This window comes from Helianthus annuus, chromosome 7, assembly GCF_002127325.2.
Source record: "Helianthus annuus cultivar XRQ/B chromosome 7, HanXRQr2.0-SUNRISE, whole genome shotgun sequence".
Classification (NCBI taxonomy): domain Eukaryota; kingdom Viridiplantae; phylum Streptophyta; class Magnoliopsida; order Asterales; family Asteraceae; genus Helianthus; species Helianthus annuus.
In genome coordinates this window covers 27,855,833-27,883,498 of record NC_035439.2, presented here as the reverse complement: position 1 = coordinate 27,883,498, position 27,666 = coordinate 27,855,833, and positions in this window count along the sequence as shown.

The following is a 27,666-nucleotide window of genomic DNA, read 5'->3' as shown; positions in this document are numbered from 1 at the left end:
TGAATTATAAAGACTTGTCACAATTATGAAGCTTGCTAAATATTTTTGTATTTTTGTTTAGTAGAAAAAATGTGAATTTGGATTACTGAAATTGAATTACTTAATTAACAACTACTACTTAACGATTGCAAGAATTTTGGATACTAGAACAATAATATTAAAAGGGAATCACACCCGGTTTCGGTAATTATTAACCTAGGATTTCTACAAGTTCTAGTTTCAACTCAAATGCATTTGATTAACGGATTTAGTGTACCGTGACTTAGGTGCTACTAACTATCAACGCCCCGAAGAACGGACAAAAAGACACTTTGTAATCAACACAAGTAAATCCTAACAATGACAATGTACAATTACATATCACCGTTTCGCAAAGTCATAACTTTTAACATCGCTCGACAATTCACGAATTCGTAACAAATGTAATACTATTGTCAAGAGTTTCAAAAACCAAATACAAATTGTCACTAAGTTAAAACAAGAACAATTCAAAACCCTAGAATTAACAACTACCTATACCGGGGTGATACCGAGATGATTAGCCGCTCATTATTGATGCAACTTGATCACCGGATGGTTGGAATGCGGATGGAGTCATCTTGAAGCTTGATTGGATGATTGGTGAATGATGAAGGTTGGTGATGGATGGTGATGGTGGAATGGTGAATGATTGGATGAACTAGGGTTAGGAATCAAGATTGTGTTGAATGATGATGATGATTCTTGATTCGGGTAGGATGTAGTGATAGATGGAATTAGAGATGTAATGGTTGGTGAATAAGGCTCCAAAATCAAGATTCAAACTCTCCCAAAAGTGTAACTCCCGAATTCAATACAAGAGAGCCAATCATATTCGAGCTTGACCCCCAAATCATCAAAATTCGCGTTTTGATCATCCACTACCCGTCGCCGACGGGCCTGACCCCGTCGCCGACGGGTCCCCAAAAACACAAGTGCAGCCGACGGCTTAATTGACTGGATACGGGGAACATGTGCCTACGGGCTTATCTGGAGGGCGTCGCCGACGGTCTGGACCCCGTCGGCGATGGGCTCTCTTTTGTGAATCCTCCATTTTTCGCTCCCGACTCTCCCGGTTGATCCATGACGCATTCTGGTGCTTCGGTTTTCGACCCGGTGATCCGTAAAGCTCCCGAAAAGCTCCTTAAACTTCATTAAACCTGCAAAACACAAATCTAATTAAAAGTAGGCTATTCAAGATTAAAAGTCGAATAAAAACATCAACTTAAGCATCAACGAACACCGGTTTTCAACCACGCATCACATCCCCACACTTGTCTTTTGCTTGCCCTCAAGCAAATCTGTTTTTCACTTTCGCGTGGGTCGAACAACGAATACACATCCCATTCCCGAGACAGAGGTTAAGGTCTATTGTCATACAAAAGTTCAAACTCTTTACAAATTTCACATATTTACCGGTTAAGTGAATAATCACATATACTAATGGTTATCCAAGATTAACTCGCCCGTAAAACTAATAACTCATGCATATCCCTCACAATGTGCTCTCCACTCGGCTTAAAACTGGCTAACGTGTATAATGTATTAGCACTTCAACAATTCATCGCTCAAAACCAATTAGAACACGTACCTGCATAGGTTGCAACTCAATCATTCTCCACTATCGAACACAAATACTAAGCACAAGTCAAAAGGTCTTTGAAGGGTTGTAACGGGGCTAGGCGAAGGGTAGGAAATAGGATATTTTTAAAGTGGCTAAAGTGATGAAAATTCGACTTTTTATTACAAAAAACTATCCTAAACAAAAGTAAACTATAAACATCAACTATGGGCAATAATCTTTCACCCTTTTATTCGACAACTACTAACGCTTCTTTTTGTGTTTTTCTTCAACAATTTTCAATTTTTTTTCACACATTTTTCTGTTCTCTCCTTTTTTTTTTTGAACGAATCATAACAACTATACAAACTTAAGCTCCTATAATCGAATTTTCATCACACGGTTTTAAAAAGAAAAGGTTTAAGGTTTATGGGCTATAGGGTGGTCAAACGAAAGGTTTAGGCTCAAAATGGGCGACTAAGGAATTTGTTCGGGTAAGGATAGAAAAATGGTTTTAAGAGAAAAAGGTTTACCTAATGCCTTAATCATTCTCGTGCTTGTATTTGGTCTATAGTCTCAAACGTATCAAAAGTTGCAAGTTCTACAATACGCGACTAATGGTCCACTCAAACAAAGAAACATGTAAATGTAAATCTATGATATATAAGTGGCTCAAACCTCACGTATAAGGGTATGATATGAGATATGCATAAATTGCTAGTTCCTTAGGCGAATTATTCCCAAAGAACCACCCAATAAATACCCGCTATGCTTATTAATTTGAACTTGACCATGACAAAAGACCAAATGGGTTGTGACATCCCTCGTTGACTTGGTTACTTGTGCTTTTAAGATCGCTTTGAAAACAAGACATTTTTGAAAAAAATTTTGAAATTTTCCCCCATCCCCACACTTGAGGTAAACATTGTCCTCAATGTGTAGTGTTTAAATGAACGGGTCAAAATCGAAAAATGTCTACTACTCCCCCATCCCCAGACTTGAAGTACATATTGTCCTCAATGTGTAAGAACTAGAGTTTTAGCAATGCACAAGGGATGTGACACGACTAACCTTCCCAACTTTTCACCCCGAAAATTAGAATACACCTTACAATCCACTTATTCTAAACTATCAATCAAAGTAAAAAGAAACACATGCACCTGATTTTTATCGCTTGATGCTCATATCCTTCGTCTCTTCATAAAAATGGTTGTCCCGCAAACATGTTGTACCTACAAATTCTAATCCTTGTGTAGAAGCATGCTTCTCACAACCATCAAAATTTGTTAGTACGTAGTTCTACCCTTTTTATGAACATATTACCAAGTCATTCATTATTTTACTTTGATTTTTGTGGAAAAAATTTTACAACAACAACAAACCTAACTCACTTTCGTAGGAATCACGGTTGCATTTAGCTTATGCAACAAGCCCTTTTAAACCCCCCAATAGCTTGGGAGGACGAGAGGTCTCGTGAGGGTTATATAGGGAACACACCCACAAAGTTCATTTAACTAGACATAAATTAAATAAAAACAAAAAGAAATAACGGAACAAAATATACAACAACAACAACATAAAACATACCATACCTCTACCGCTGATATCGCTCGTTTGGATCCATTGGCGGGTTGGGTTGGTATGGATAACCAGTGAGGGCTTCGAACATCTCCCTATAGTTATCTAGGGGGCTTTGCTCCCCTTGAGGTGGCGGTTGGTACGGGATCGGAATGAAGCTAGACCCTACTGCATCGGGCCAATGTGGAGTCGGGTCGGATGGGCCTTGCGGGTAGGGAAGATCGGGGTAATTTGTCCACCCCGAGTGCTCGGCGTATGGGAGGCCGGCTTGGTAATCTCTTTGGTGCCGCTCCTGATCATGCAGCACTTTGGCGTTATTAATCGCCATTTGTTGAGAAACGTACATGGCACTCCAACGGCGTCGGTTCAATTCTTCTTCTTCTTGTCGACGCGCTGGTTCTGCTTCTTCCCATGCCCGTCTTCGGGCTGCCTCATCCTCCTGCATCTTTGCCAACTGTTCCATGTGTGATCTTTGCATTGCTTGGAACAGTTCTTGTTCTTCCATAAACTTGTTCATTCTTTCCCTCTGGGCTTCTTGAGCTGCCCAATATTCTTGCATTGCGGATCCATGCGACCCCTCCCAAGTTTCCCTTCTTCGACTGTACTCCCTTCCTTCACCTATACAAGCGGAGACATTGTCATATATCTCCTGCTGCCCCCGATCAAAATTCTTGTAGGAAGGCACCCGTCTCATGGTCACAAAACCCGCCACGTCTGCGTTAATTTCCCTATGTGGCCGCATGTACCGTTGCCTCGGTCTTTGTGTACCGGAGGGTTCAACTTCCTCTTCTTCTTCCCCCATTTCCTCGTCTTCTTCCGCTACGGGTGGTGCTCCAGCAGTACGGATCTCGTACTTGTTCCCCAAATCATCGGTCACAACGTACTTGTTTCCCGAGAACTTGACTTCGATCTTCCAATTCTTCCGCATGTACCCCAAATTAAACTCCTCCACCGGTTTAGAAACCCATAGTGATTCCGGGGGTAAACAATTTTGTTGCACAATCATGGCGCTAATGAGGCGTGCATACGGAATAAACCGCCTCTGGGACGACTCCCTGGTAGCCCATGTGTTCATCATCACTATATGGCGCCATGACAACGTTGGGGTTCCATAAAGCAAGGCGTACACCACCCTACAATCGCTCACTCTAACACCTCCACGATCACCAAACCTCGCCAAGATGTTCTCAACAGAAATCCCTTGAAGAATCTTTCCCTCAAGCGACATTTGCTTCTTTTTCATCTCTCCCCCTTTGTGAAATGGTAAGATAATATCTAACAATTGCTCGAAATCGTTGTTGTTCAAATGATTATCCAAAAACTGCTCGATGGAAGGGTAATCATACGCTTGTACTCCCAAAGAGTCGAAACGAGCAATACGATTCATGGTCTCGAAAGACATTGTCATGCTCCCTCGAGTAGTCTTCCCCACCAACTTCCACTGTGAAGGAGATTCATTCTTGTTCACGAGCTTCAAGGTAGATAACCATTCACATACCTCCGATAAGTAAATCCTGGAGGTATTATCTTCGCACCAATCAAGAACGCTTTCCCATCCTAAACGCTCAAACATCTGCACAATCCCGATGTGACAAAATTCTTCTACGTTCACCACCCTTTCACAGATTACCCTTGTTGGAACCGAAGTATTCACCCCGTTCACCATCTTCCACTTCCACAACTTAGCCTCTAACTTCCTATCTTGATAATGGGACAACGGTTTGTTCTTCTCGTCATCCCAAATTTTAGCACTTTGGCTATCCCTGAACTTCGCCCACTCCCAATCTTGTCTAAATAATCTTGCATCATTCTCCTCTACAGAGCTTAGTTGCTCCCATTTCTTCGGTATTAAACCGGAAGAAGAACCAACCCCGGATGATGAAGCTTGGTCTGTAGTCTTTTGTCTCTTGTTTCCCGCCATAACTACAATCACAAACAAGCAAACATCAATATAAATTCAACCTTCATTAACTCCCAAACTTTGAACATGAGGTATGATGTTGACATTTAAATTAACAAGTGAATGTAAAATCGCCTCTTTAAACTTCCAAAGTCGCTCACTTTATCAAAAACTTATTAATTTTCTTGTTAATCTTACAATCTCTTATAATTTCAACAAAAGTCAACATCACCTTCATGTTCAATCATGTTCATAATAGTGTAATCACTTCACTATGGTTATGACATACTCAAATTCCATTCAAAACAACTAATCTTACTCAAAATCATGCTAGCACAACATACATTGTCTAAACAACCTACTCTTAAACCAAAAAGTTTAAAATTTAGGAAGAAAAACACTAACATATGATAATCAAGCATAAATTTAAGACGAATCCATACCTTTGTTGTTATTAAACAAGAAGAACTAAGAAAAGATGGCAAATAAGCAACTTGATGAACACCCTTTCCAAAAACCCTAAGTAACACGCCCAGAAATCTCGCACAATCGCAAGAATTGATGAAAACCGTGTTGGGGGTTTTGTTCCTCTTGAAAAATTACCCAAGATGGACTCAAAAATCAGTTGGATTGATGGAGAATTGAGAAACTTATGGTAGTTTGAAGGTTTCTAGGGTTTAGGGGAAAAGATGAGGAAGATGGAGTGATATGAGGGATATATGGAGGTTAGGAGAGAGAAAGAGCAGGAGATTTGTGAGGTTGTGGTGAAAAGAGATCGGATGTAGGGTTAAAATCACGTTTTAGTGATGTTTGGATAGGTAAGAGGGTGTTTAAGTTCGACTTTTATGAAGAAAAAACAAGCTGATGCGGCTCACAAACTGCAACCCGTCGCCGACGGGTCCCAGGCCGTCGCCGACGGGTGAGGGAAATGGGACCTGGTGCCGACGGCTTAAGCACCTGGTTACGGGAAAAATTACTCGACGGACTTATTGAGAACCCGTCGCCGACGGTCATCACCCCGTCGCCGACGGGTAGGGGCTTTTCCTTTTTTTTTTTTTTTGAATGAATGAGGGAATTTGTGCACTTTTTCTAAAGGGAGTATATACACTAAAAAATCCTAAAAATTATTAAAAATCTTTTTGTGATTTTTTTATAAGTTGAAAACAAAACTTAAACATGGCATGGACGTCGTTAACGGCCCTACCACCCCCCAAAAAATCGTGTATTGTCCTCAATACACATAAACAAGTTTAAAAACATACCTTGTATCTTCATGACCCGTTCGTAATGTCTGGACTTCACACAATCAAGAAGGATTAGTAGGAATTGAAAAAGATAATCCTCGAAACACCCAAACAATTAAACAAATATACATAACTTTACACAAAGTGTTACCGGTCCTTTTCATTCGACCTCGTAAACCGGGAAACTTACCACGAAGCTTACCGATTCCTTGTTTGCATCCACTTTCTCGTTACCCTCGAGAAACGGTTTTAGCCGATGACCATTTACCGTTTGCCGTACCCCGTCCTTTGGGTCCTCGATAGTAACATCACCCAATTGTCCGACCCGGGTGACAACATAGGGTCCCATCCATTTGCTTCGGAGCTTTCCGGGAAAGAATTTGAGCTTTGAATTGTAGAGCCACACCTTTTGACCTACTTCAAATTCTTTCTTCCTCAACTTGGCATCATGCGCTCTCTTCATTCCGTCCTTGTATTGAGATGCGTATTCATATGCCATCTCCCTTAGCTCCTCCAATTCACACAACTTAAGCTTCCGTTCCTTACCTGCATCATCATATTGCACATTAACCTCTTTAATAGCCCATAACGATTTGTGTACAAGTTCAACCGGTAAATGGCAGTTTTTATCGTAGACCAACCGGTAAGGTGTAGTGCCTATGGGTGTCTTATGTGCCGTTCGGTAGGCCCATAAAGCATCGTTCAATTTAATTGACCAATCCTTACGGTCCGCCCGCACGGTCTTTTGCAAAATCTGTTTGATTTGCCTATTTGACACCTCAACTTGCCCGCTTGTTTGCGGGTGATAGGGGGTAGCAATCCTATGGTCAACACCAAACCGCTTTAAAAGTTTTCCAAACCGAAAATTTTTAAAATGAGATCCTCCATCACTTATGATGACACGAGGGATCCCAAACCTTGAGAAAATATTGGTTTGGACAAAGTTGCATACTACGGAATGGTCGTTCGTCTTGGTGGCTATTGCTTCGACCCATTTTGACACATAGTCAACGGCCACCAAGATATACAAATTGCCATAGGAGTTGGGGAATGGGCCCATGAAATCAATACCCCATACATCGAAAACATCGACTACAAGGATTGGTTGCATGGGCATTTCATCCCTTTTTGAAATACCCCCTAATTTTTGACACTCTATGCAATTTTTGGCAAACTCGTTTGCATCTTTGAAAATAGTAGGCCAATAAAGGCCACTATTCAACACTTTGTGACCCGTTTTGTGACCACTAAAGTGACCACCACACGCAAACGAGTGTAGATGTTGCAGCACGCTCGGAATCTCTTCATCATCAATGCATCTTCTTATAACTTGATCCGCACACTCCTTCCACAAATGCGGTTCTTCCAACCGATAGTACTTGATTTGGGACATGAAGTGTTGCCTTTTCCGTCTATCCCAATGTGCCGGCATATCACCTGTAACAAGATAATTGACAATGTTAGCATACCATGGCAATTTATCTAATTTCATTATATACTCATCCGGGAAAGACTCGTTGATTTCTAAGGCTTCCGGATCATCTTCAACCATCAACCGGGACAAGTGGTCCGCTACTACATTCTCAATTCCTTTCTTGTCTCGTATCTCCAAATCAAACTCTTGGAGCAATAACACCCATCGGATTAACCTCGGCTTCGCATCTTTCTTCTCCATGAGGTACCTAACTGCAGTGTGATCCGAGTAAATAATCACTTTACTACCCCATATATAAGACCGAAATTTATCCAATGCATATACCACCGCAAGTAGCTCTTTTTCGGTGGTGGTGTAGTTCAATTGTGCATCCGAAAGAGTCTTACTTGCGTAGTATATGGCAACGGGTTTCTTGTCAACCCGTTGTCCCAACACGGCTCCCACTGCATAATCACTTGCATCGCACATAATCTCAAAAGGTAAAGACCAATTTGGCGATTGCAAGATTGGGGCCTCCACTAACTTCTCTTTTAAATTGTTAAAAGCATTTTGGCAATTTTCATTGAAATCAAACAGTTGGTCTTTTAACAACAAATTACATAAAGGCTTTGTTATATCACTAAAACCCTTAATAAATCGCCGATAAAACCCCGCATGTCCTAAAAATGACCTAACACCTTTAACAGTCGTGGGATATGGTAAAGTAGATATGACTTGTACCTTAGCACGATCAACCTCTATCCCACGACTTGACACCACGTGCCCCAACACAATTCCCTCTTGAACCATAAAATGGCTCTTTTCCCAACTTAGGACCAAACTAGTTTCAACACATCTTTTTAATACTTTATCTAATTGGTCCAAACAAGTCTCAAATGATGATCCAAAAATTGAGAAATCATCCATGAAGATTTCCAAAGACTTTCCCACCATATCGGAAGGTGGCGGGAGCATTACATAATCCAAACGGCATCCGCCTAAATGCGAAGGTACCGTAGGGACATGTAAATGTAGTCTTTGATTGATCTTCCGGATGGATGGCAATTTGGTTATAACCGGAATAACCATGTAGGAAGCAATAAAATTTTTGCCCCAATAATTTCTCAACTATTTGATCTATGAAAGGTAAAGGAAAATGATCTTTGGAAGTTGCGGTATTCAACTTCCTATAATCAATACAAATTCGCCACCCGGTTACCGGCCGGGTAGCTACCTCTTCACCTGCGTCATTTTTGACGACTTGTATACCGGCTTTCTTGGGAACCGTCTGTGTTGGGCTCACCCATTGGCTATCCGAGATCGGGTAAATGATACCCGCATCAAGCCACTTCAACACCTCTTTCTTCACGACCTCCCGCATATTCGGATTTAACCGCCTTTGTGCATCTCGAACGGGAGTCACATTCTCTTCCGTGATGATTTTGTGCATCACCACCGAGGGACTAATACCCTTCAAATCCGCAATGGTCCATCCAATCGCCGCTCGATTGATGACCAACACTTCCATCAACTTTTTCTCTTGCTCCGCGGTTAAATTTGATGCAATGATAACCGGGAGAGTATTGCCTTCTCCGACATAAGCATACTTGAGATGCTTTGGCAATGCTTTCAACTCCACTTCCGGAGGCTCTACTAAAGACGGCTTCAATTTAGTATCAATGCTCTCCGGTAAGCTTTCAACTTGGTGTGTCCATGTCGGTTTTCCTTCTCTCACCGCAAGCACCTCCAAACTCCTTACTTCCTCGTCCATGCTTTGTTCCACCTCCACCTGTGACCTGTCAAACATATAACAATCCTCCATTGTGTTTTCCCCATAAACGACTGTGTCGCAAAGAGGTATACACGTGTCAACAATGTCTGCCATATAGCATTCATCATCAACTGGAGGGCTCATAAGTCCAGAAAAAACATGCAACCTCAACCTCCGGTTTCTAAATGTCATGTCAACCGTTCCTGTTCTGCAATCAATTTGAGCATTTGCAGTTGCTAAAAACGGTCGACCCAAAATCACCGTAGGTTGTTTGGTTGGGTCCTTGGCCACATAATCGAGTACATGAAAGTCCACCGGATAACAAAAATCCTCGATTTTCACTATCACATCCGAAACAACTCCACGGGGTAGCTTGGGTGTCAAATCGGCTAACACCACGGTGGTGTTTGATGATTGAAGTGGACCAAATTCATATTGGTCATACAAGCTACCCGGTAGAATGCTTACGCTAGCTCCAAGATCTAGAAGTGCCCGGTTGATTTTAAAATTGCCCACTTGAATTGAAATGATAGGCGCACCCGGATCTTGGAGCTTAGGTGGAAGTGCACCCGAAAGAATCGAACTCACATTTTCGGTTAAATCTAATTTTTTTGGAAATTTGTGAGTGCGTTTTTTGGTACACAAATCTTTCAAGTACTTAGCATACGACGGTACTTGCTTAATTGCATCCAAAAGAGGTAAATTGATTTTTACTTGTTTGAAAATTTCCAACAACTCTTCTTGTTGTGGACCTCTTTTGTTTACAACTTTTTTCGTGGGTCCCTTCAATGCTTCGGGATAAGGGGCGGTATTAGCCTCCACACCCTTTTCCTTAGCCTTGGGGACGGGGATAGTTGCAACGGGAGTAACATTATTCTTTTTCAAATCATTTTTATTTTGACCCGTTTGACCATCCTCAAGATCCTCATCACTAGCATCTTCCACCACCCCTTTAACAAATTGGGGTGGTGGTGTTTTGACACCATTATCAACAACTCGACCACTACGTAAAGTAATTTTATTAATTGGTACCTCACGTGTGTTCCTCGAGCTCGACCCTTGATGCTTAGGGTTTATGGTGGTGTCACTTAGAAGCTTCCCCATGCCTCCCTTTATTTGGGCCACTTCTTCCGCTAGTTGACCCACTTGTTTTGCCAATGCCTCGTGTGCTTTGTCTCGAATCTCGTTTGCCTTCTTTATCTCTTTAACATCACTATGAGTCTCCTTTTGCATGTTTAGCAAAGCATCCATCTCGGCACTCAAGTAATCGCCACCGGTTTGATTGTTCGACCCATTCCCGTTACCGCCTTGATTATTGTGATTCTTTTGGTACCCACCTTGGTACCCTTGGTTGTAATTTCGTTGATAACCTCCTTGGTTACCACCTTGACGGTTTTGGTATAATGACCCACTTCCTCCTTGATTACCCGATTGGAAATTCGGGTTCATTTGATTTGAAGCGTTGCCATACCGAAAGTTGGGGTGATTTCTCAAACCCGGATGGTAAGTGTTGGAGTTCATGTCATACTGTTTTCTATCTCCATACACTTGATTGACTTCTTCGGTGTAACCACTCGACCCCATTGAGCATTGCTCGGTTGCATGCCCAATATCTCCACATTCTTCACAAACCGCAAACTGAACCGCATTTACCTCTTTCTTCTTTTTCAGTTGGGCTATTTCCCGTTCTAAGGTGGAAATCCGGTCTTTGGAATCGAGATCGGGAAGTGACCGGGAAACTGGATGTCTTTTTGCTCTATCGGCCGATTCTTTTTCTTTGGATCGTTTGCTCATCCTTTCCAAAAATTCCCAATCATCATCCTCATGATTGCTCAAGAGTGTACCATTGCTTGTTGTCTCGAGACGATTCCAAGTTGCATCATCCAAACCCCGTACAAAGCATTTCACCAATTCCCATTTTTCTATTTGGTGATGTGGGCATCTCCTCATTAGCTCTTTGAATCGTGTAAATGCTTCATGTAAAGGCTCACTCGAAAGTTGACGAAACGACCGAATTTCATCTCTAGCATCGTCGGTCTTTGCCATAGAATAATATTCATCCAAAAATGCTTGTTGCATTTGTTCCCAAGTTCGAATACTATTGGCCGGAAGTGTAAGGAACCACTGTTTTGCCTTGTCTTTCAACGAAAATTGAAATAACCGAAGCTTAACTTCCTCTAGTGCGAAATTGTGCCCCCCAATAGTATCACAAATGGAAGAGAACTCCGTTAAATGTGTGTACGGCTCATCATTGGACCTCCCATTGAAGTGAGGAAGTATGTTGATGTAATGAGGTTTACAATCAAACATCCTCCTTTCGCATATTATCGGAGAATTATTCTCGGTCACTATCGGGCGGAAACGGTCATTTACTCCCCGTGGAGGTTGTTGACGACGTTGTGGACCATTAACTTCTTGATCGACCGGTCTTCGATTATCCCTTCTTTCACCTCTTTGATCCCCCCTTTGATTATCCCTTGGGTTACCACCTCCCACGAAACGAGGAATCCGGTTAGGGTTTGCATTGTTGTTGTTGTTGTTGTAAAACCCATCATTCCGGTTCCGTTGGTTATTGTTTCGTGGTTGGCGGTTGTTCCCATAAGCATCATTCCTTCCACCTCCGTAACCGTATTCATCGTCCCCAACATAATTGGCGTTTTGGTAACCAAATTCCTCATCGTCATACCTTCTAGCGTTGTAGACGTTTCCCCTATTCACGTAGCCCCAATCTTAATCATCATTAGCCCGATCATCGTAATACCCCCCATCGTCCGAATTTTCCGTATGAATGCTTACGTGTTCCGGCGATTGATAACCGGGAACACTATACGATTCATCATCGGGGATTGCATTCCTTAAATCGTCAATGTTGAAAAACGGGTCTTCATTTGCGGGATTGCCGCGATCACGGTTACCTCTACGATCGGAGTTGACATTCCGATCATCAAGGTTGATAGGTAACGATGCTTGTCGGTGAAGGGTTTGTTGTTGAGGTGTGCGTTGGGTGTTGTTGGTATTTTGGTTTCGGAAAGGTGGAGTGGGTGGTCTTGCGTTGGTGTTACCACCCGGTTGTTCTTGAGGTATAGGTTGGGTGTTTTGGGCGGGATAAAAGGTTCCTCGGGATTGGAATTGATTTGGATGGAGATTTTGGTTAGGATTAAAGTCTTGGTTGGAGTTATGGTTTGCCATTGAATCGGTTTCAAGGGTCGGTGTGAGTGGTGGTGTTTGGTTGGTTTGATTAGAAGCAAGAGTTGCTTCTAACCGGCTTGCTAGGTTCCTTCTTGCGAGTCTTTCGATTTCCGGTTCGTAGACTAAAGGTGAAGTCCTCTCGGAATTTCGTGTACGCATGCACTACCTGTAACCTGCACAAGTAACACACCCCGCGTAACAAGGAAAAAGACAATACAAAAAGAAAGCTAAACAAGTTAAACAGTTAATCACGCAAATTCAAACAATATCCAAACACAAAGCGCACGCACTCCCCGGCAACGGCGCCAAAATTTGATCGGAGTGTCGCGCTCCGGTCAAAGATAATATTTATAAGCCCAAATTACCCTTAACAATGTGTTAGTGGTAGTAAGGGGTCGATCCACGAAGAGTATGTGGTTTGTGTATGGATTTGACTGAATTATAAAGACTTGTCACAATTATGAAGCTTGCTAAATATTTTTGTATTTTTGTTTAGTAGAAAAAATGTGAATTTGGATTACTGAAATTGAATTACTTAATTAACAACTACTACTTAACGATTGCAAGAATTTTGGATACTAGAACAATAATATTAAAAGGGAATCACACCCGGTTTCGGTAATTATTAACCTAGGATTTCTACAAGTTCTAGTTTCAACTCAAATGCATTTGATTAACGGATTTAGTGTACCGTGACTTAGGTGCTACTAACTATCAACGCCCCGAAGAACGGACAAAATGACACTTTGTAATCAACACAAGTAAATCCTAACAATGACAATGTACAATTACATATCACCGTTTCGCAAAGTCATAACTTTTAACATCGCTCGACAATTCACGAATTCGTAACAAATGTAATACTATTGTCAAGAGTTTCAAAAACCAAATACAAATTGTCACTAAGTTAAAACAAGAACAATTCAAAACCCTAGAATTAACAACTACCTACACCGGGGTGATACCGAGATGATTAGCCGCTCATGGTTGATGCAACTTGATCACCGGATGGTTGGAATGCGGATGGAGTCATCTTGAAGCTTGATTGGATGATTGGTGAATGATGAAGGTTGGTGATGGATGGTGATGGTGGAATGGTGAATGATTGGATGAACTATGGTTAGGAATCAAGATTGTGTTGAATGATGATGATGATTCTTGATTCGGGTAGGATGTAGTGATAGATGGAATTAGAGATGTAATGGTTGGTGAATAAGGCTCCAAAATCAAGATTCAAACTCTCCCAAAAGTGTAACTCCCGAATTCAATACAAGAGAGCCAATCATATTCGAGCTTGACCCCCAAATCATCAAAATTCGCGTTTTGATCATCCACTACCCGTCGCCGACGGGCCTGACCCCGTCGCCGACGGGTCCCCAAAAACACAAGTGCAGCCGACGGCTTAATTGACTGGATACGGGGAACATGTGCCTACGGGCTTATCTGGAGGGCGTCGCGACGGTCTGGACCCCGTCGGGGATGGGCTCTCTTTTGTGAATCCTCCATTTTTCGCTCCCGACTCTCCCGGTTGATCCATGACGCATTCTGGTGCTTCGGTTTTCGACCCGGTGATCCGTAAAGCTCCCGAAAAGCTCCTTAAACTTCATTAAACCTGCAAAACACAAATCTAATTAAAAGTAGGCTATTCAAGATTAAAAGTCGAATAAAAACATCAACTTAAGCATCAACGAACACCGGTTTTCAACCACGCATCACTTAGGCCTTGGTTATGTTCTTATGCAAAGAAACAAAGTCATAGTCTACGCATCAAGACAGTTGAAAATCCACGAGAAGAACTACACGACTCATGATCTTGAGTTAGGCACAGTAGCTTTTACTCTCAAAATCTGGAGACACTACCTATATGGTACAAAATGTGTAGTGTTCACTGACCACCAAAGTCTCCAGCACATTTTCAATCAGAAGGAACTAAATATGAGGCAACGACGTTGGGTTGAACTTCCTAACGACTACGATTGCGAAATTCGCTACCATCCTGGTAAGGCGAATGTTGTGGCTGATGCATTGAGTCGTAAGGAACGCGTCAAGCTTCATTGTGTTCAGGTTCGATCTGATATTCAAACCCGCATTTCTCAAGCTCCAGGTACTTGTGTTTCACAAGACTTGATGGGTAAGGAATTACCATATCATCTTGAGCCTCATCTTGAACTGAAAGACAATGGGTTATATTATTTCATGGACCGTTTGTGGGTCCCAAGTCAAGACAATCTCCGCACCTTATTATTGGATGAAGCTCACAAGTCTCGCTATTCAATTCATCCTGGTGCAGATAAAATGTATAAGGATCTTCAAATTCAGTATTGGTGGTCGGGTATGAAGAAAGACATTGCCTTGTACGTATCCAAATGCCTTACTTGTCTCAAGGTTATGGCGGAACATCATCATCCCTCTGGATTATTAGAGCAACCAGAGATACCGGCTTGGAAATGGGAAAACATTGCTATGGATCTCATTACCAAACTGCCACGCACAAATAGAGGTCATGATGCCATTTGGGTAATCGTTGATCGTCTTACAAAGTCAGCACACTTCTTGCCAATCCGTGAGGATCTATCAGCTGACAAACTTGCCAAGATATATGTCGATGAGACCGTATCCCGTCATGGAGTTCCTTTGACATCATATCTGACAGAGATGCTAGATTCTCATCTCACTTTTGGAGAGCCATGCAATCTGCCATGGGAACCTGATGGGTAGTCCGTAGGACAACTCTTAAGTGGTATAAATGATAATAAAATCCTTCATTTAATCGGGTAGTTGTCTAGAATTGGATAACTACGGTTGTTTGTGTTTCAGGTACAAACGGGAGCTTAAAACGGAAGGAACACGGAGAATAAATGAAAAAATCAATTTTTGGAATTGAAGAATTAAAAGGATAGCATGATAGAGGATGAAATTACGAGAACGTAGGCGAAAACGATGATGAAAACGGAGTTGAAGCGAAAAAGTTATGCTGAAAACAAGTTTTCATGTTGAAGCCTGTCGTAGCTTACGGCGCCGACTGGCACTTTTTGTCACCGTATGACAGTTTAAAGGCACCGTAAGCCATTCCAAGCCACCGTAAGCTACGGTGGCCACCGTAGCTTACGGCGCTGACCTGCGTAAATGTGTAACTTCCACCTTTTAATGCGGATTTATGGTGTCTTTTCACCTCTAATCAATCCCATTCGGTTACACACAGTTCTAGGGGCGATTTCTAGTGTTCTTGGTGCTTGAAGACAATTTCCAATCATTCGGTTTGTGTTTTTAATTGTTATGAACATTGAAACTTGTGTGAGGATGATGATTCAAGCCATGAGTGGCTAAACTTATGGTAATCATCCTAGGTTGAAGGTTTGTATGAGACTTTATGTTTAATTCCTTATTTCTAGAATAACAATCTTTATCTTTATTGAATTGCTTGTTATGGTGTGTGATTGATTGTTAGTAAATTGTTTATTCTTATGTTAAACTAATTAGAAACCATACGTTCTTGGTGCCGTTGGCAATCGAGATATCATGGGTATAGTTAGGCTTGGGTAAGGGTTGATTGATCATCGGGTAACAACCTCACGTTCTAGGAATCTGAGTACTTAGTTCCCTTTCATCACTGCAATTAATCACACATGATCTATGTCTATGTAGTTCTTTCTAGTGGAATGATAGCATAAATGTCAAAGCAAACCGGAAACTAAAGATGGCCATTTGTCTCTAATTTGTTTACAACCAACATTTTCATTTTGCAATTAGAATAGTAATCTTAGTTTTACAAATCAAATCAATCAATACAACTCTTGAATTTTATTTTTATTGCATTTAGTTTAATTTTAGTTAACTTAGATAAATCTTCAAATAACACATATTCCACAAACTCCCTATGTTCGATACCCACTTGCCACTATCTATTTAGTATTAATTGGATTAAATTTGATTGTGACCATGACATCACGTCAGAACGCAACTTAATTTGAGCACAGCTTATCATCCTCAAACGGATGGTCAATCTGAAAAAACAATCTAAACACTAGAGGATATGCTTAGAGCTTGTGTGATCGATTTTGGTGGTAGTTAGGATTCGCATCTACCATTGATTGAATTCTCCTATAACAATAGTTATCACTCCAGCATCAACATGGCTCCTTTCGAGGCTTTATACGGTCGAAAATGTCATTTTCTGGTCTGCTATAATGAAATAGGTGAAGCTCAGCTTACTAGACCTGAACTCATTTTAGAGACTACAGATATGGTTAAGAAAATTCGCGATAACCTTCAGACAACTAGAAGCCGTCAAAAGAGTTACGTGGATAGACGACGCAAGCCCTTAGAATTTCAAGTCGGTGATCACGTCCTACTCAAGGTATCCCCTTGGAAAGGTGTGATAAGATTTGTAAAGAAAGGAAAACTTGCACCACGATATGTTGGACCATTTAAGATCGTTGAAAGAATCAGAAAAGTAGCCTACAGACTTGAGCTACCTCCTGAACTTGGAAATGTTCATCCCACCTTCCACGTGTCCAATCTTAAAAAGTGTTTGGCCGATGAAAACCTCCACATACCACTTGATAAAATTCATGTTGATGACACGATGCACTTTGTCGAGAAGCCTGTGGAAATATTGGACCGTGAAGTCAAGAAGCTAAAATGTGTTGGTGCATCCGTCTATCGACTTCGTCTTGTATCGAGTCTTGTATTTGTATAGATAGATCAGGGCACGTAGTATGAGAAATATGTCAAAAATAGGTTCAGAGGTAATTTCGCACGAAATTACAAATGGTAATTCCGCACGAAATCACATGCTAATTTCGCACGAAATAGTAATTTCGTGTGAATGTGATTTCATTTGGATTATTCCGTGCGAAATACCACACCCTATAAATAGTGGTGCCTTGATTTCATTTGTAACTTTCCGGCTTGAGTACCGAACTGCTGCCGAAGTGTCGACTCGCTGTAAAACGTTGTCAAATCAATCAAAAGACAGTTTAAAGTGAATATCTAGCTGAATTGACTTGATACGACTGTTTCCGCCTTTCGTACTGAGCAAAAACTCTTCTGATCGACTCATTCGGGTCAGAAAACGATCCTACAAGTGGTATCAGAGCTCAGGAGGAAGAGTTCTTACCAATTCAGCTGCAAATTCTGATTTCTACACCTTCTTTTCAAAATTAAACTTGATTTCACGGTCAAAATGTCTTGAATTTCACACATTATATGCGCAATAGTGTTTTAACAAACCCTTGAAAGTTTCAGACTTAAAATCAGCTTAAAACTTGATCAACTTGACAAAATTCAGCTCGAGATGATGACATAAACATAATTTCGCACGAAATAAGGATCTAATTTCGCTTGAAATAGCCTAATTGCGCTCCAGATTGTAATTTCGTTTGGTAATTCCACACGAAATTAGTTATTTCGCTTCAAATTGTAATTCCGTTTGGTAATTCCACACGAAATTAGTTATTTCGTACCAAAAGTTAATTCCGCTTGTAAAGGGTATTTTGTTTGAAAGTTGATTCCGTTTGAAACTGACTGTTTGTGAGATTTTGAAAACCGAAACATGGAAGAGGAATTTTATAACGCCTTTGCTACTCCGATTACCATTGCCCAACACACAATGTTAGAAAATGAAACGGGCACCATGCAAAAACTACCAAAACTCATGAATATCGAGGAGTATAAAGGATGGGAAGAACAATTTGAGAATTGGGTACAAGCAAATTACTTGGATGCTTGGGAATGTGTTGAGATGAAATATGTTAGACCAATGACTGATGATAAGGAGGTGATTGCAATTAAAGATCTTAGTGCAGAAGAGAAAAAGAAATACAAAGATGAAAAAATGATGACAAGTTTATTGCATCAAGCTGTGAAAGAAGATATCTTGGTTTTATTGCAACACAATGGAACTGCATACTCTATTTGGAAAGCATTAAAATCAAAGTTTGTTGGAAGCAAAGAAATGATCAAGAACAAGAAATCGCTTTTGAAGAAAGAATTTGATCTATTTCGTGGTTTGAGAACTGAGAGCACCAAGCAGATCATTGAAAGATACTGCAATTTGTTAGTCAACATGAAGAGAGTAAGCATCACAAAGGATAATGAAGAGTTGATTGAAAAATTGGCTGATGCGTTGCCACATGAAACTTGGGGCACATATCTTATGATGCTAAGAAATAAGAAAGATTTTAGTAATTTGACACTGAGTAAGTTCATTGAAAAGCTTGAAGCACAAGAGATGGAACAAAGGAAGATCTCACGAATGAAAGATTTTGATGGTGAACAAGATATTGGGCTGTATTACAAAGCAGGGTTGAATGATAAGACCAACATGTCACCAAAGGTTGAAACTGCATTTAATGCAAAGAGTTCATCTGCAGGTTCATCTAAAGGATCAAACAGCAAAACAAGTTTTTCGTTATATCCGTCATTTGATCCAAACTTGTCAGCAACTAAGAATGGCAAGAAGTTACAATGCAACATTGTACTGAATCTTGAGAATGATCATGATTATTCGAAAGAGGTTGCAAAAAGTCACATGTCTTTGTTGGGGACTGTGTTAGAGTCATATGGGAGCTTAGTAGCAGGGAGGATCGGAAATCCAATGCTGACAAAAGAGGATTACGATCAGATAACTGCTGAGGAGATGGAATTGATGGATATAAAGTGGTTTTTGGCGAGCGTGTTAAGAAGAGCTGAGAAATTCAAATAAATCACAGGAAGAGATGACTTCCGGGATGCAAAGGACACTTCAAGAGGGAGTGCACGAATCGCGAAGCAAGTGGAGCTCAAAATCCGTTCAACAACAATGACTATTATCGAAAAGCGATTTATCATCAAGTTGCTCAACAATCACATCAACAAGAACCACAAGTGGCACATGGCAAGAAAGCAATAGAGGAATCTTCAAAGAGAGCGTGTTTGGTGAATCAAGATGATAAAAAATCATCAAACAGATGCAGTTGGGACAAGTATATTTCAGCTTACAGTAAAGCATGTCTAATAGATCAAGCTGATGAAAAGTTACCAGAAGGTTTTAGCTGGGAGAACTTTAGTTGGGATACTTATTGTCCGGAAAAGGAGATTTTGCAAGCTAAAGCTTTTGTTGCTAGAATTACTGAAGATAGTGATAATGATGATGATTATTATGCAAGAAGAATGGAAGAGCATTTAAGATTGATGGAAGAAAGTGATAGTGATGATGAAAAAGCTAAAAAGAAAAGGAAGAAAGATAAACAACCAGTCAGCAGTGATGATGAAGAAGTACCGGTAATAAAAAGAAAGGTAAAAGAAGTTCCAGCTTTCAAAGTTGAAGCAGAAGCTGATGCACAGAAAATGCCTGTGATATGTGAAAACTGTGAAGCTGTGAAGAAACAAAACAGTACTTTGATTCATAACATGAATAGGTTGAAAGAGTTAGGGATGGCAATGGGTCGGGTTCGGGTCGGGTATCAGCAATCCCATACCCATACCCGGTTGTAAAATCGTGTCCCATACCCGACCCAATACCCGTCGGGTATATGTCGGGTAATTACCCGTCGGGTACCGGGTATACCCGCGGGTATCGGGTATACCGTATACCCATTAGTTTGTTAAAGAATATACATTGAGATTTCCAAATACATTTTTTACTACTATAATTATTATATAATTTTATTTATGAAACAACTATTATAAATTAAAATACACATTACATACATATAAGATTTAGCATAAACTAATAATAATTTTATAATATTTATACACTTATATGTATATACTTCACAACATACAAAATATAAATACTATCATCAAATACATATGCTAAAATAAAATTTATTTTTTCACATTATGAACATACTAAAATAAATCACTAATAGATAAGGGTTAATGGAAAATAAAAATATAACTTAAAAACTTCGGGTATATGATCGGGTATATAGTTCGGGTACACGGGTATGTGATTTCGGGTAATCGGGTCGGGTATCACCTAATCCCATACCCGACCCATACCCGCGAAAATTTTTAAAACTAAACCCATACCCGGCCCAATACCCGCCGGGTATCGGGTATACCCGCCCCATTTGTGTCGGGTTTCGGGTATACCCGTCGAACTCGGGTATTTTTGCCATCCCTAGAAAGAGTCCTATGATGTTCTAAACAAAGCCATGAATCAATACAACCAATCCAGCAGTGAACAAGCAACAGCAATGAAGACACTTCAAGGAGCTTTCATGACAAAGCAGAAAGTCGTCAACAATTACATTGAGAAGTGTGCTGTGCTGGAACAGAAACTGGAAACTCAAAGGATTGAAACAGAAAGAGTTAATAGGTTGTTAAAAAGTTACTCATGTACTTCTTATGTCATTGACAGGATTTATCCAACCGTTGAAGGCATGAAGGCTTTTGAAGAAGAAATTTCTGAAGGGAAGGAAATAGACACAAAAGAAAAGACTAAAAAGAAAAATTCTGGTAAGAAACAAGGTGTCAGTTACAACAAGTGTCCACCCCCACTTGAAAATGGATATTCGCCATGAAATCCAAATTCAGAAAGAGTCAAAAAGGCAACCAACTTACAGTGGGAGTCTGAGCCTTCAGTTAACTTGCCAGAAAATATTGATGTCACGTTTACATCATCTGACACTGATCATGAGTCCGAATTAATAAAGAAAGTGGTCGATCAGGTGTGGGATGAAGATGAAACCGAGGAGTCAAATTCAGAGTCAAAGTCTGAATCCAACATGTCAAGTTCAAAAGTCAAACAGGGAAAAAGAGTTTACAATAAAGAATTTCTATTATCAAAATCTAATTTGAATGATGAAATGTTCAAAGTGGCATATACTTTGAATGATTCTGACAAATTATATTCTGATAAAGAATTTCCAATAAGAGGTGTTAAACCAGAAATGATAAAAAAAAGGTTTTCAAACTAACAGAAATTAATATTTCTGAAATAAAAGATGTAAGTCTTTCTGAAAAACCTAAAAAATACACCTCAAGAGTTCAACAAAGAGAAAACAAGAAAAAGGGTTACAGTTCTGGTTCTAGTTATCGAAAGAAACCAAACCATAACGGTAATTTCAAAAAGAAAGGTTTAGGTTTTATTCCACCAGAAAATTATAAAAATGAGAAAAAATTTAAAACAAACACAGTATTTGTTTCAGGAGCAAGCTCGGAAAAAGAGGAGAAAAGTTCATTCTGGAAACAGACAAACAGAGAATTTCTTGCGAAGAAGCAAGAAGAAATGAAGAATGAAGATGTTCAGAAGAAAGAGACGAGAATATGTTTTCAATGCAAGTCAATTGGTCATATTGCCAAGAATTGTCCCATGGCAATTCAATCAAAACAGGAAGTGTCTCGTAAACTGAAAGAAAAGATTGTTGAAAATGAATCACCAACAAAACCGTACATAGTTTTCAAAAACTCAAAATATGAGGTTGGTGAGTGTTCAAAAAGGTTTTACAAGAGGAAAGCAAACCTTGACAACCAAAAATGGATTGTTAAGAAATCTGATGATAGTTCTAGCAATGATTCTGATTCATCAAAATCAGAGAAGCTATCTTCTGGCGATGAATCAGATTCCACAAAGTCAGAGGAGTCACAAGTTGAGTCAAAAGGTGAAAAATCAGTTCCGATAATGGATGATGCAAATTTTCCACCATTAAGGGCTGAAAATTTTAAACAAAAGATTGGTAAAGTTGAGATTTCAAATCAATTCTTTTCTGAGAAGAAAGAATTTGATGTTGAAAAAGCCTTTAACCCAAAAGTGAAATATATTTTTGGAAAAATGATTGATGGGAAGGCAAAAGGGGTTAAAGAATTTTATGAAAAGAAATTGAAAGGAAAAAACCGAGTGTTGATAACTCGGAAACTCCCAAGGACTGTCAGGCTTGGGAGAATCTCTTTAACTAAAAAAACCTGACTTGCCGGAACTCCCGGGTTGGTAATTAGAGAGTAGGAATCGGCATCTTTCTTGAGAAATTCACAGGTTGGTAACTGTCATATTTCGATCTTCAAGTGGTTAATCAGGGACATTAAATTGTACTTGATTTTCTACAAGTGGTATTCTTGTGACATTGTCATATGTTTTCAAGTGGTACAGAGGTTTGTTTTTACAAGTGGTTGAAAACAAAGTGATGAAGTAATCCCCAACTTAATAGTGGTAAAATTAACAAAACTTATGTTCCGAAAAAACCATTTTGATTAAAACAAACTTAAGTGTTTTGAAATCATAATGGGAAAATAGTTTGTTGTAAGGGGGAGTTCTGATTGTTTAAGCCATGTGGATGGCGAATTGAAGCAATTCACAACAGTTGTCACGTTACTTGTACAGTTTGTTTTTAAATTTTCTTTAAATGTTTTTGAATTTTTAGGGGGAGTAAGAAATTTCAGAAAAATTCAAAAACATTAGAAAATTTGAAAAAGCCAAAACATCAAAAAATGAAAAAGAGTTTTGTTGTAAAAAGAGGAAATGATAGTACAACAGTGGACTATCACAACACGCTAAAGAATTGGAAAGTTAAAATGTGATAAACAGTTTCACTACGGATATGCCAGTAGGTTTTTATACATTCAGTAGACTGTTTTCGAGATATAAACATAAATATCAAATACTTACTTATATCGTGGGAAACATCTCTCGGATATATGGGTAACCCCCGAAATCTTGTTTGAAAGATTTTCTATTTCTGACATACTAGGTCTTTGTACATGGTGATATCTGGGGTATTATACCAGGACTTCTGATTTTGCGGGAGCAATAGCCTAGTCCTCGTATAATGCTTTGCATAAGCTTTAATCTTAAAGCCAGCCCTTAGTACAAAAAATGATGAAACATTGAAAAATGCTAATCATGTGTTATTGAAGAAAAGATCCCCAAACGGGACACACCGAAAGTCGAGCCGTCATCTCTTTTGTACGAACGGAAGTTCTAGCCTGAGCTCTCATGGTTTCGCATTTACCCATTTACAGATATCATTAGTGTACATTCACCTGTAAGATTGAATATAGAAGTCTGGATACGGGAGTATATTCTGAGGTGGGACACGCGAATAAGTTTAAGTGCTTAAAACACTAATCTCGTATCTCGAAACAGTTGAACTTTGTGTGAAAATTTAAGTGGATCAGTATACTGACAATCTAAGTGAATTTTTAGAACTTAAAATGTTTAAAGCTTAACGGTGTTAGTGATTTATCTCAAAACTGATATGATCCTCTTACACAAACTCACAAAAATATTGTTTGTAAATATTTCTTTACTGTATTCCGTTTCTTTACAATTTTAAAAATCCAAAAAGATTTTAGTTGTGTTTTAGCATAGAATTTTGAAAAAAATCCAAAAAGATTTTCGACAACTGATGTTGAAGAGCTGATTTTCAAAATTCCAAGTGCTAAACATGATGAACATTTTGTGAGGGGGAGTTTGTGTATGTTTTCCTACAAGTGGTGATCAGAAGTTTTTAATAGTTAAATCGTTCTGATTTTACACGTGGTTCATCAGAGATTAACATTGTAAAATCATTAATTGGTTAATATCTGCAAGTGTTTTTAATTCATCTGTTGAACTCATCTTACAAGTGGTAAGCAGAGAACATAAATTTGTCAAATTTTAAATTTGTGAAATTTATTGTGAGGTAGAGGATGTGCAGGTAAGCCAGATTTCGATTCCAAAAGCAGAGTGTGTGCCAGGTCAAGATCCTGATCCCAGCGTATTGATAGGGGGAGTCTGTTGGTGAAAAGAGCCAGATTCTGATCATGGGAGATGTGTTCATACAAGCTGCTGATGCTGAGGAACTTAAGGAATCAAGGGATCTGATCAAGAGAATGTAAGAGCCAGCTACAGATCTTGGGAAGTTAGAGTGAAGATAGAGCCATGTCGAGATCTGGGAAATGAAGAAAAGAGGGAGTTTGAGGATGCTTTACATTGTCAGATACTTCAAAAGAGTTCGAGAAGAATGATAAAGATTGAAGACTCGACACCGAAGACTTCGTCAACATCCGAGGGGGAGTCTGTTGGTGCATCCGTCTGTCGACTTCGTCTTGTATCGAGTCTTGTATTTGTATAGATAGATCAGGGCACGTAGTACGAGAAATATGTCAAAAATAGGTTCAGAGGTAATTTTGCACGAAATTACAAATGGTAATTCCGCACGAAATCACATGCTAATTTCGCACGAAATAGTAATTCCGTGTGAATGTGATTTCGTTTGGATTATTCCGTGCGAAATACCACAGCCTATAAATAGTGGTGCCTTGATTTCATTTGTAACTTTCCGGCTTGAGTACCGAACTGTTGTCGAAGTGTCGACTCGTTGTAAAACGTTGTCAAATCAATCAAAAGACAGTTTAAAGTGAATATCAAGCTGAATTGACTTAATACGACTGTTTTCGCCTTTCGTATTGAGCAAAAACTCTTCTGATCGACTCATTCGGGTCAGAAAATGATCCTACAAAATGCAAGCGCATACCAATTGTCAAAGTTCAGTGGGAATCTATTCATGGCCCAGAATTTACTTGGGAACGTGAAGATCAAATGAAGGCGAAATATCCACATCTATTCTCACAAGTTTCCTCTAAATAAATTTCGGGACGAAATTTCCTAAAGTAGGGAGACTGTGACATCTATGCTTGTGTAATCATTGTATAACTTTGAACAACTCAATTATCAATAAAACGATGTGTTTTGATCCCAATATTTGTTTGTTTATGTTTGACATTTGCACGTTTTGATTTTTGTCCGATTTCAAACCCTTAAACGCTTTCTAGAAAGTTATACGCAAATTGATGCGTAAATGTAATCAGTTTAATGCGACATACACTCCGGAATAGTAACATAAGCTTAACATACCTTAAATAACCTTTACATAACTTAGAAATAAGTTTTGAAGGGTTTTGTATGGCAAAAACAAGTTTATTCGATCACAAGGACTATTTGCGACAAACTGCAAAAGTCTGCCGATTCGCATAGAAACGTACACTCCGGAACAAGATCGTGAGCTAAACATACCCTAAATACCCTTTACATAGCTTAGAAATAAGTTTTGAGTGGTTTGGTATGTGAAAATATGCTTATTTGATCATAGGGACTAAAAGCGTCAAAACTGCGAAAGTATGCAAATTCGCGTATATCTTGCGTTCTGACCATATCCAGACATCCAAAAATTTTTGTAATCACTAAAATATTGTATTTTAGTGATAGGAATGAAAAAATACCATTCTTCGCACAATTTAGATCGTTTTCGCGTCCATTCGAGTTTCGCCATAATTAATTGAAAAACGTGGTCGTACAACCAAACAAACCAACATCTATGATATTTCCAAGCATATTTCAAGTCCCCTATGCTTTAACATACTTGTAAAGCCTTGAAATTGGGTTAACGGGGGTTAAACGCGCCGAAAATCAAGTTTGGAGCTGTAGGGACCTGTTCTGCCAAAAATGGAACTTCTGGACAGCAGGCCCTCGCGGGGCGCGACAGCTTTAGCTGTATCTATCGCGGGGCACAACAACTAGAGCTGGGCATAAACCATTTTTCAGCAAAATAGCCTGCTGCACTTGATTTTAATCCTTGTTTTTGGTTATTGTGGGCAGGTTTATGTGATCAACAAGGCTTAAACTCCTGGCCTAACATGTGTATGGTGTAGATCATTCCTTGATCAACACACAAAACACTTAGCAAGATCATATTCATCCTTGATTCCTATAAATACCCAAGAACTTCATCATTCCAACTTGCTCATTTCCGTTTCTTTTCTTTTCACTCTTGCTCTGAATTGAGGCTACCACACTTAGTTGGAGGCTTCATACCTGAGCCTTCTTGGTCATCTTCTTCATCCTAGAGCACTTGTAAGTGTTCTTTCATGTCTTGATTATTTATTTCAAGCTAAAAGTCAAACACTGTTTGACTTTGACTTTCAGCTTTGACCATGAATTGTTCATGACAAAGTTCGGTTGAACTTTGCAACGTGAGCGTAATCACGATTGTTATAGTCCCTTGAGACTATACCTGCTGATTACCACGTTGACTAGTCGAAGTGACGAGTCAAAGTTTCGGTCAAAATGCATGATTATGTGCATTTTATGACGAAACTATTTTCGGGTATCAAAACACTTTGTTTTGATATCAAATCAGTTTTGTAACTTAGTTAAACATGTTTTATCATGTTTAACTCGTCACTTTTAGTTTAGTGCTTATTTAGGATCGTAAGTCAAGCGGTCTTAACAACCACTTAGACTTTCGAACCCGACCCGTTTGGTCGATCATTAGGGTCCGACCAAACATATACTGTGACCATAGTTGAATACGGAATAACCTTCTGATGTTATACCTTATGGTCACTTGGCTTGATTAGTTGTATGATAGGTAGTTTATATGCCTTAGGAAAATGACCAAAATACCCTTTTTGCGCATAATTTCATTTTAAGCATATGTAACCAAAATTTTGACACTTAAACTGATTATGCAACATTATTAAACATGTTTAGGCATATAAAACTTATCATAGGACTAGTTAGACTATCTTGACGCGCTTTTGCGCAAACGACACGTTAAAGTAGCGTAAACTATCTTAACGAGTCGTAATGGGTCATAAGCACTTAGGATTACTTTCAAATCAAAATGTAGGCTTTGTTAAACTATATCATATGAGTTCCAACACTCATTTTGTTTACATGACCTCATTCTATCCTATCTCCCGATTTAGGTTCGATTTATTAACATAGTGATCCTACACTAGGTGCCACTTGATTCCTTGATTGCCCGAGCATTGTTAGTTCATTTAATCGAGGATACCTTGCAATCTCAAGTGAGTACATAGTCCCCTCTTTTACTTTTTTTCAAATATTTTGGGGTGAAACACATGTGCCTACTTGTTACTTTCATGTTTACATGCTTTTCATGACATATGCTTGCTATGTTCAACTAGTACACATATAGTACATGATTTCAATTATGTTTTGCTCTGTATGTTGATTGAGCATGCTAGCACATCGATTTCATAGACACTATGCTAGCACATCTA